Here is a 10499-nt window from a genome sequence, read left to right as displayed (position 1 = left end):
AAAAAAATACAAATTTCTCCTTGCATATTACAGATGGTCTTATCTTTTCTTTCTGAAGCTTCATCCATAAGGTTTTTATTTTTTGATACCTTTTCTTGTTTCATTGCTTTTTCTAGTTTTGAATATATTGCCAGAAGGAGAGGAGAAACTTTTGTTAGAGATACCTTAATTGATGTTCTTCTAGGTATACTAAAAGCCCTTCCACTGAAGTAAATTGAAGAACTCATCATATCCACCATAATTGTTTTTATCCAATAGTTGTTATATTTATCTTTGTTCAATTTTACATCCTTGACATATTTCTCAGCATCTTTAACAAATGAAGAGATTGATTGAAACTTGTCTTTGTGTCTTGAAACATTGTATTTATTAAGTGAAAAAGTTGGAGGATAAAATGGTTTTAAGCACAGATTCACCTGTAAAATAAACGAAATTTTCATCAAGAAAATTTTAGTTTAAGCACAGATTCACCTGTAAAATAAACGAAATTTTCATCAAGAAAATTTTAGTTTAAGCACAGATTCACCTGTAAATAAACGAAATTTTCACCAAGAAAATTTTAGTTTAAGCACAGATTCACCTGTAAATAAACGAAATTTTCATCAAGAAAATTTTAGTTTAAGCACAGATTCACCTGTAAAATAAACGAAATTTTCATCAAGAAAATTTTAGTTTAAGCAAAGTTTTATTATATAAATATGGTGAATACAACATACTGCGATGTTTGTAATCACGAATATAAACATTACAGAAAACACCTCCGAACCAACAAACACACATTTAATCTATTTCACAAAATATCCTCTTGAGTTGGAAAGAAAACATTGTGATACCTGCTCAAAGGATGTTTTGAAGAGTAGTTATAATAGGCATCTTCAATCACAAAAACACAAGAAAAATGAGTTTAAAGTAAAGGGAGACTATTATATTGAAAACACTGATGGGGCATTTAAAGGGCATATAAAAATAAGGATTTTTCAATTTGGAGAACCCGGTCCATCATCAATAGTTGAATCAATTGAAATAGTGAAACCTGATGTTGAAAAATTTATTAAAAAAGACATTAAAAGAAATGAAAACTTTAAAGTTTTATATGGGAGTGAAAATGAATATGAAAAGACAAGATGAAGAACAAACTCCTTATATGAGGACAGATCTTCATTTTATAACATCATTTCAGGATTTTTTGAATTGTGGGGATTAAGAAGAACTATCAAGACAGAGGAGGATGTTGATAATACAGTGGTAGGAAGTGGATTCAATATTAAAAAAATCATCTTTTTAGATATACACATTCTAAAATCAAACCCTCTTAAAGCTTCTTCTTATATTGAATTACCAAAAGAAATAAAACGAAGGAAGGCAGTTGTTAATATTAAGAATAATGATAATAAATGTTTTCTGGTCTGTTCTTGCTCACTTACATCCACCAAAATGTAATTCAGAAAGAGTAAAACAATATATGAAATATGAGAATACCTTGGACATTAAAGATTTTAATTTCCCAATGCCACTAACAGATATTCCTAAATTTGAGAAAAAGAATAATCTTTCTATTAATGTATATGGATTAACGGATACAAACAAAGTTCAAATATTAAAAATTTCAAACAACTATAAAAATGAAGAAACACACATTGATCTTTTATATTTTAGTGTTGGAAAGAATTCACATTACACATACATCAATAATTTATCAAGATTAATCTCTTCTCAGGTATTCAGAACAGCAAACAAAATATATCCTTGTAAGCGATGTCTTAATTCATTTCATACAAAAGAACGATTAGAACAACATTCAAAATATTGTAGTAATCATAAATCAGCTGTAATTACAATGCCTAAACCTGGTGAAAAGATTTCTTTTGAAGATTATAATAAATCTATCATGCACCCATTTGTGATATACGCTGATTTTGAATGTATCCTTAAAAAGATAAATACTGCTTCTCCTAATCCAAAAGAACCATATACAAATAAATATCAAAAACATATTCCTTGTGGTTTCTGTTATTATATCAAATCATCTGTATGAGAAAAGTATAATAAACTTGAAGAGTATAGTGGAAAAAATGGTCCACAATAGTTTGTAAAAGGATTAGAAAAGAATTGTATAAGACTAACTAAATTAATGAAAGAAACAAATGAACCGATGAAATTAACCATAGAAGAAAAATTAGAATTCAGAAAGAACAATATCTGTCATATTTGTGAGGAGGAAATTGAGGAGTCTAAAGTTAGGGATCATTGTCATCTTACTGGTAAATATAGAGGTCCCGCTCATTCCTGTTGTAATCTTAATTATAAATTACCTTCTTTTATTCCAGTCTTTCTTCACAACAGCGCCAACTATGATACACATCTATTTATAAATGAACTTTCAAAAACACCAGGGAATATTTCTGCCATAACAAACACAAGTCAAAAGTATATTTCATTTACAAAAATGATATTCACAAAACCTTTAATTCGTATTAGGTTTCTAGATTCTTACAAGTTTATGGGAACACCACCAGCCAACCTCGCATCAAATCTAAGCTCCACGGGCTCTTTTCCAAATCTTAATTCATTCTTTCCAAAAGAGGAAATTCTAACTAAAGAGGAAATTCAGATTAAAGAGAGAATTCAAAGTAAAGAGGAAATTCTAATTAATGAGGAAATGAATGAAGAAATTCTTACTGAAGATGAAATTCTAATTATACAGAAAATTCGAACAAAGAATGAAATTCTAACTAAAGAGGAAATTCTGATTATAGATGAAATTCTGATTAAAGAGGGAATTCTAACTCGAGAGGAAATTGAAACAAGGAATGAAATTCAAAGTAAAGAGAAAATTCTTACAAGTAAGGGAATTTATCCTTATGGTTATATGGATTCATTTATGAGATTTAAAGAAACACAACTTCCTTCAAAAGAAAGTTTCTATAATAACCTTTATGAAGAAGAGATAAGTGATAAGGAATATAAACACGCACAAGAAATTTGGAAAATATTTAAGATAAAGAACCTTGGAGAATATCATGATTTGTATCTAAAAACAGATGTTTTATTGTTAGCTGATGTGTTTGAAGCTTTTAGATCACTCTGTCATAATAAAAATTGTTATGGATTAGATCCTGCCCACTATTTCACAGCTCCTGGTTTAGCTTGGAGTGCAATGTTGAAAATGACAAAACAAGATATAGATTTAGTCAGTGATGTAGATATGCTTTTGATGATTGAGAAGTCTAAGAGAGGTGGAATATCACAAGTATGTTCAAAAAGATATGCTAAAGCAAATAATAAATATCTTCCAAATTATGAGAGTGAAAAAGATAGTAATTATTTGATGTACTTTGATGCTAATAATTTGTATGGATGGGCAATGTCTCAATCTCTGCCTTATGGTACATTAGAGTGGGTGGAAGAAAAGGATTATGAAAAGGCTTTGATGAATATTGTTATTTCTTCTCAAGAGAAATTGAATGACAAAGAAGAAGGTTATTATTTTGAAGTTGATTTGAAGTACCCGAGTGTTCTTCATAATAAGCATAAAGACCTTCCTTTTGCATGTGAGAAAGAAACCCCAAAGAAAGAATGGTTCAGTGATTATCATAAAAGTTTTAATATTAAAGGCAAATCAACAGAAAAGTTATTAACAACATTCTATGATAAAGAGGGATATGTTTTGCATCAAAGGAACTTGAGACAATATTTATCTGCTGGGTTGAGAGTAGCTAAAATTCATAGTTTTAAAATTTAAACAAAGTCCTTGGATGAAAAAGTATATTAAATTCAATACAGATATGAGAACAAATACAAAAGTAAAATTTGAAGGGGAATTCTATAAATTGATGAATAATGCTGTCTTTGGAAAGACAATGGAGAATGTTAGAAACAGGCAAAACATTAGATTTGCAACATCTTGGAAAGAAGCTTCTAGATTGATAAATAAACCAAGTTTTGAGAGAGAAGAGGTTTTTTCAGAGAACTTTTCTGCTATTCATATGAAAAAGGAAAGTATTGTCATGGATAAACCAATTTATATTGGAACAGCAGTTCTTGATTTATCAAAGATATTGATGTATGATTATTTGTATAATCATTTAAAGAAAGAGTATGGTGAAAATGCTTCATTGTTGTATATGGACACTGATAGTTTTATTCTAGATATAAAAACTGACGATGTTTAAAAAGATATGAAGAAAAACATTGGAGTATATGATACAAGTAATTTTAGTAAGAAGAGTGAGTTATTTTCAAAAAAGAATGAAAAGGTTATTGGCAAGTTTAAGGATGAGTTGGGTGGAAAAGTAATGAGTGAGTTTATTGGATTGAGAGCAAAGGCATATGCTTATAAGTATGGTGATCAGATTGATAAAAGGTTAAAGGGAATAAAGAAATATGTAATAAAGAAATCAATAACTTTTAGAAATTATTATAATTGTTTGATGAATAAGAAAGAAGAATATAGGAAAATGAATACAATAAGAAGTTATAAACATAAGATATATAGTGAAGAAGTAAATAAAAAGGCATTAGGAGCCTTTGATGATAAGAGATTTATTTTAGATAATGGAATAGATTGTGTTCCATATGGATATTGTATGATAGAGTGTATAAAATAGATTGTGTTCCATTTGGGTATTGTATGATAGAGTGAATAGAATAGATTGTGTTCCATATGGACACAAGTTTTAACGATGGGAAGATGGGTTAGGGTTTTTAAGGGCTACCGCCGCGTTTTTCACAATATATAAATGGTCGAACCAAGTATTAGTCAAACTAAAGAGTGGAGAGAAAATCTCAGTCTTGGTATATAAATGGAAAACATAATGAATGTGAAAAATATCAAATAAGTCTTATTGAAAAAATATCTAAAACAAAGGTAAATAAAACAAATATGCGAATCAATTTAAAACCAATAAGTTAGAGGATGTAAAGAAAATAATAAATATGTTTGAATGGGACTGAAAAATTTGATGGTTATCAATTGAACAATGGAAAAATAATTTACTACAATATCAAAATGATATGCAACTCAGGAGGTGGCCAGATGAGATCATTAAGAGAAGTTTATCATTTCGTAATGGCACAAAAGGGGTATCTTAAAAAATATAAAGATTCAAATGTTTTGTTTTTCAATATTTTAGATGGGGATTATTGTGCAAAGAAAATTAAACTATTGAAGGAATTTGAGAATGAACAAATGTTTATAGGTTCAATGAGTGAGCTAAACAATATGCATTGGTTATTTGATAAAGAGTGCCCCGAGGCTTAGACGTTTCAGATATTTCTTTCGAATCACCTTTAACAAATCTTTATCTTGTTGTATGGGTTATTTGAATAGAGAGTGCCCCGAGGCTTCGACGTTTCAGATATTTCTTTAGAATCACCTTTAACAAATCTTTATCTTGTTGTATGGGCTATTTGAATCGAGAGCCCCTAGGTTAAAAGGGGAAATAAAAAAATGACCGTTTTTACAGCCATTTTTCCTGCTGTGCAGGGGTTTGGCTTTTTCTTGAGGCAATCTTTTATGGCCGGATGCCCTTCCTGATGCCAACCCTGGTCGCCTCTTACGACACACAGGGATATGGTACACCTATTCTAACCGGGGCATACACCGGGACCAGTACACTGGCACTCATTTCGCCGACCTCGGAAGGATGGCAGGCTGAGTCAACCCCCTGGTGTTAATTCAGCAGCCAATGGGGCTTGAACTCAGGACCCTGGGATCCCAAGCCACCACCCTAACCACTAAGCCAACACCAGGCTCCAGGTTAAAAGGGGAGACAAATAAATATACCTTGGGCTAAAAAGGGGATTTATTTTTTTAGGGGAAAAAAAAGAAAAATTTCATGGCTGAAAATCCCCCATTCATTTACATGGGGAAAAGTGAGCCAGAACCAGTATTCTTACCCTACTAACAGTATTACGGAAAAACTCGACGGATTTCGACGAAACTTGGTGGGGGGATTAGGTATGGTCCAAGGATCATGCCATTAGATTTTGGACTTGGTCCAAAGTCCAATATGGCCGCTATGGTGGCCATTTTGAAAAAATATTTGAAGATTTGTTTTTGCATTTCAACATGTTTTAAGTGATTTCCAACCCCCCCTCCCCCCAAAAAAAAATTGTTAGAGAAAAAAAAACTTTTGCAACTTTTTTTTTCAAAAAGATTTCGATTTTATTTTTAAAAAAATGTATTGGGCCCGATATGTTCTCGTGGATCAGCATTACGTGGCAGAGGTATGCACTCTACCGTGTGCCCTTCTCGTCTTCAGACTGTTTTCAATTCGACTTTTCTTTCATCCCATGTCTAAAATCCCGTGTACAACGTTTCTTTTCTCCATTCTCTAAATTCTCCTCCATTGCATCCCTCACATAATGTCTTTAATCGCATCTCTGAACTAAAAAAAACCATGGAAATCCCAGATTGCAATGCATGTTCATGTTCCATCAATCATCCTTTTTTTTCCAATTTCAGTGCCAATTCACCCCACCTCCTTACATCAACCTTCTCCTCACCCCTCACCTGTTATACCCCCTCCTTACCCCTCCCATCTTGCCCCTCATCCCACCTCCACTCTTAGCACCTCTTCACTGTCTTCAGCTCCTCCTCGTTTCTCTAGAGCCTGTATCTCACTGGGCTGCGACAGCTTGCAACAAAATGCGAACGGGATTCTCCAAAATGTCTGGAAACGTTTGTGGTGGTTCTCAATTTCCTCGCGTGAGTCGCAGGACGTCGCTCTGGTGTCGCTTGAATTTTGAACATGTTCAAAAAATTTGTGCGACAAATTTTCTCTCAAAATAGTCACAGAGTCTTTCGCGGTTGTCTCAAACCGGTCTCGAACCCTTCTCAATTTAGTTTCCGTGAGCCAGAAGGTGCGACAAATGTGAGACAACTTTGTGAGGGATTGGCGACCTATGAAACTAAATTGTGACTGATTGGAGAAAAAAAATGATAATCTGTCCTGGGACCCCTGAGAGGGCGACAAAACTGCGATTCAATCGAGAATATTTTCGGAAGAAATATTTTCGGAAGAAATTGCGACATAACTGAGGTTTATTTTTTTGATACTGTATGAAAACTTGTATGTATTTGTGACTTCACAGTGTAGGCATTGTTTGCACTTGCATATTTTCATGTGACAATTTCATTTATTAAAGTCTTTTGCGACAATATGTTGTTCTGTTATTTCAAAATAAATTAATCAGAAATTTGCACAATGTATTGTCTACTCAATTGAATATATACATAGAAATCCACATGTTATCCATGTAATGTAATGAAGATAGATTCACAATAGTTCAATGCAGATATGACTAGAAAAAACAAAAAAAAACCTCATAGTCCATATTGTAAAACCAGCATTGTCTGTCCTCTTTCTCTCCTGTTCTGAGTAATGGCCTTCAATGCAAACTTTTCACTTTCCCATCATTCCTTTCACCTTCCCATCATTCCTAAATCACGTCACACATATTTTTACATAAATTAGGTCACACACAAAATATGGTCACACCCACAAGCCCCTATCAAGGCAGATGAATGATTGGGTCACACACAATGTTTGTGGGTGCAACATTGACGAGTAACAGAATACTTTGTACAATCAGGCTTGGTCAGCATTCTCCTGTAATTCCACCATCCTGTTCTGCCAGGGCACAGCTCCCACACCATTGTTGTACTCAGTCAGGTACTCTCTTACTCATTTCCCAACTGCTGTTCCTGTGTTGCCTGATTGCCTCTGGGTTGCATGAAGACGGTTCTCCTGGTCTTGCTGTCTCCATTCCCCTGGTTGCACTTCATGTGTTGTTGGGTCCTCTCTGTCTGCTGCTTGTTGTATTCTGGCAGGATTCTGGTCAGCCAACAAGTTGTGTGGAGCACAGGCTGCCAAGACAATCTTGGTGACAGTCTGAGGTCTCTGCATCATGCACGAATGGAGATACCTGAACCTGAAAACATAGTAAAGTCATTGCATTATTAGAAAAATCATTGACCAAATATCAATTGAAAGTTGAAGTCACATCAGTGTTAACAAACTTGCAAAGTGACAGAGTTATCATGAAATTCTAAATATATGTGTACATACCTGTTGGCCAAGATGCCAAAAGCATTCTCCACAATCCTACGGGCCCTGGACAACCTGTAGTTGAAGATGCGCTCTGCTGCTGTCATTTCTCTCTTGGAGTGTGGCTTCATCATCCAGCTTCTGAGGGCAAATGCATCATCACCAACAAGGAAGTGGGGGATATCAGTGTCACCATCTTGCAGGGGTTGAGTTGCTCGCAGATCAGCTTTGTCCTGCTCCAGAGCATGATACAGTCCACACTGAAGTTTCCAGCATCAGTCAGCACCATAGGCACTCACATCCACAAACATAAACTAGTAATTGACATCTACCAGGGCCAGCATAATGATGGAGAAGAAGCCTTTGTAGTTGTAGTACAGACCGCCAGAGTGAGGTGGAGCTTGTAACCTCACATGCTTGCCATCTATGCAGCCACACCATTGATGGAAGTTCCACTTGTCTGAGAAGCCCAGAGCCACCTCCTTCCACTCCTCTTCTGTTGTGGGACACTTGAAGGCTGTCTCTTGGTAGTGGTCGTAGATGGCTTGGCACACCTCTGGCACAACAATGACGAGGGTGTTGGGGGCAACCCGGAACCCATAGGCCAGCGCTTGTAAGAATCCCCAGTGGCTCGATATGGTTGTGGATTTTTCACCCAACCTCATAGTGATCGTTGTAGGATTATTCCTGGTTGATTGTGGAATCCTATTTAACTTCTTGGGCTTAACGTTTCGCCGATTTGATTTTAAAATCCTGTATAAAATCACAGACACCGATAACCAATGTCCACAGACAAGTCTTTTCTTGTGAGAACAATTTATTTCTAATTCTATCCACCGTACACTTCTCACCCTCGTACACTTCACACAATGAACTTGAGACCCCCATTTGTTGCAATATTATTTGGTTCTGTTTTATTATTTCTTACTTTTTATTTAACCTTAAACCAACCCGATTTAATTCACTTCCACAGCGTGAAAATACATTACATCAGAGAGTTTTATTATTACTTGGTACTTGGTCAGTCCCAAGGAGTACAACGCACTGAGATGCTATTCATCCACAATGATTGCACTAAAACAAGATTACATTTCAAGGCATTGATACTTTCATGGGAGAGTGGTGGGGGTTGTTAACTCTAACTGCATATGTGTCTTCTAGGTGAGAAGCACACGATGATATTGCGGCCAAAGTTTGCTGTTATCAGCCCAGGTCACACCGCTCCGCAACAATACATTTTTATCAACGTTTAGGGCACATGACTCTTGGCCAAAAGGGAAGGGGGCACTGACAGCCAATTCGACTTGCAGCATAAAACTTAAATTTATAAAACACCAGCACAATTACAATTTAGAATACATTAATATAATTATTTCCTCCACAATACCTTAGAGTGATGGCCAGCTTGAGTCCAGGGGACAGAGGCTTTCTAAAGTTGGTTGTTTTCTTCTCAAGCCTCGGGGTGAGTTCTTCCACCATGTGGTTGAACATCTCTGGGTCCATTCTGACAAAGTTCCTGAAGGACTTGACATCCCCCTCTCTAAGGTGCTTCATGAGCTTCTCATACATGCCATACTTGTGTCTCTTCAAGAACCATTCTCTCACCCAAACACTCTTCTTTCTTCTTTCTCTTCTGGCCCTCCTTTCTCTGACTTTGGACTTGGCCTTCTTGACCGCAGCAGCAGCAAGGAGACATGCTGCACCCTTCAGCATGTCGGCCTGGTCCTCATCCAGCAGGTTCTGCACTTCTTCACTGCGGTCCATCTCGCTTGACGTCTGATGACAATATGATTGCTGGAAGGGAGAGGCCTCATATATATACATATATATATATATATATATATATATATATATATATATACATATATATATATATATATATATATATATATATATATATATATATATATATATATATATATAGTCCTGATTTCTCAATTGTCACGCACAGTTGCCGTGCGACTATTGCACGACATTTGCACGATGGTCGCACGACCGTCGTGTAACCGTCGCGCGACAGTTGCATGTGCCAAAAAAAATCTCAGTTTTGTCAGCTGAACGTCAAGCGAATGTCATGCGACATGTATGCGAACTCCAGGCGAAGTTCATCCCAAATTTCGCCGGGAGTTCGTGGGACATTCGTGTGATATTCGGGAGACATACGCAAATGTGTTTTAGTATAAATTCAGTGTGATTCCAAGTGAAAATTATCGCAATTTTGTGTCTCCAACTAGTCGCGAGCTGTCGCAGCCCAGTGAGATACCGGCTTAAGCGTGTGGTGTTCTAACATCAGTGGGCTCCATTCTAATCTAACAGATATACAAACATGGCGGGTTTTTATTTCCTTATTATTATTATTATTTTTTTTACCAAACATGGTAAAAAAATATTATTCGAGCGGATGTCAGTGACACAAAATACACCAGAACACGGAGATCGTCGTTTATT

The 10499-nt window shown here is 35.5% G+C and overlaps 1 long non-coding RNA gene across 1 annotated transcript in view; it reads right to left on the bottom strand.

Annotated features, from left to right (window-relative positions):
* Window positions 1-7120: 7120 nt before the first annotated feature.
* LOC147030914 (uncharacterized) overlaps window positions 7121-10499 on the bottom strand; it is a 60569-nt gene continuing 57190 nt past the window's right edge. Inside the window, exons 3-4 of the long non-coding RNA XR_015056566.1 lie at window positions 8073-8192; window positions 7121-7935 (exon numbers count right to left, since the gene is read on the bottom strand). This is a non-coding gene — a long non-coding RNA (uncharacterized LOC147030914). The remainder of the gene's footprint in view (window positions 7936-8072; window positions 8193-10499) is intronic.

This window comes from Eptatretus burgeri, chromosome 3, assembly GCF_056783735.1.
Source record: "Eptatretus burgeri isolate ZD-2024b chromosome 3, Ebu_testis_v1, whole genome shotgun sequence".
Taxonomy (NCBI): domain Eukaryota; kingdom Metazoa; phylum Chordata; class Myxini; order Myxiniformes; family Myxinidae; genus Eptatretus; species Eptatretus burgeri.
This window is presented reverse-complemented; position numbering and strand designations above follow the sequence as displayed.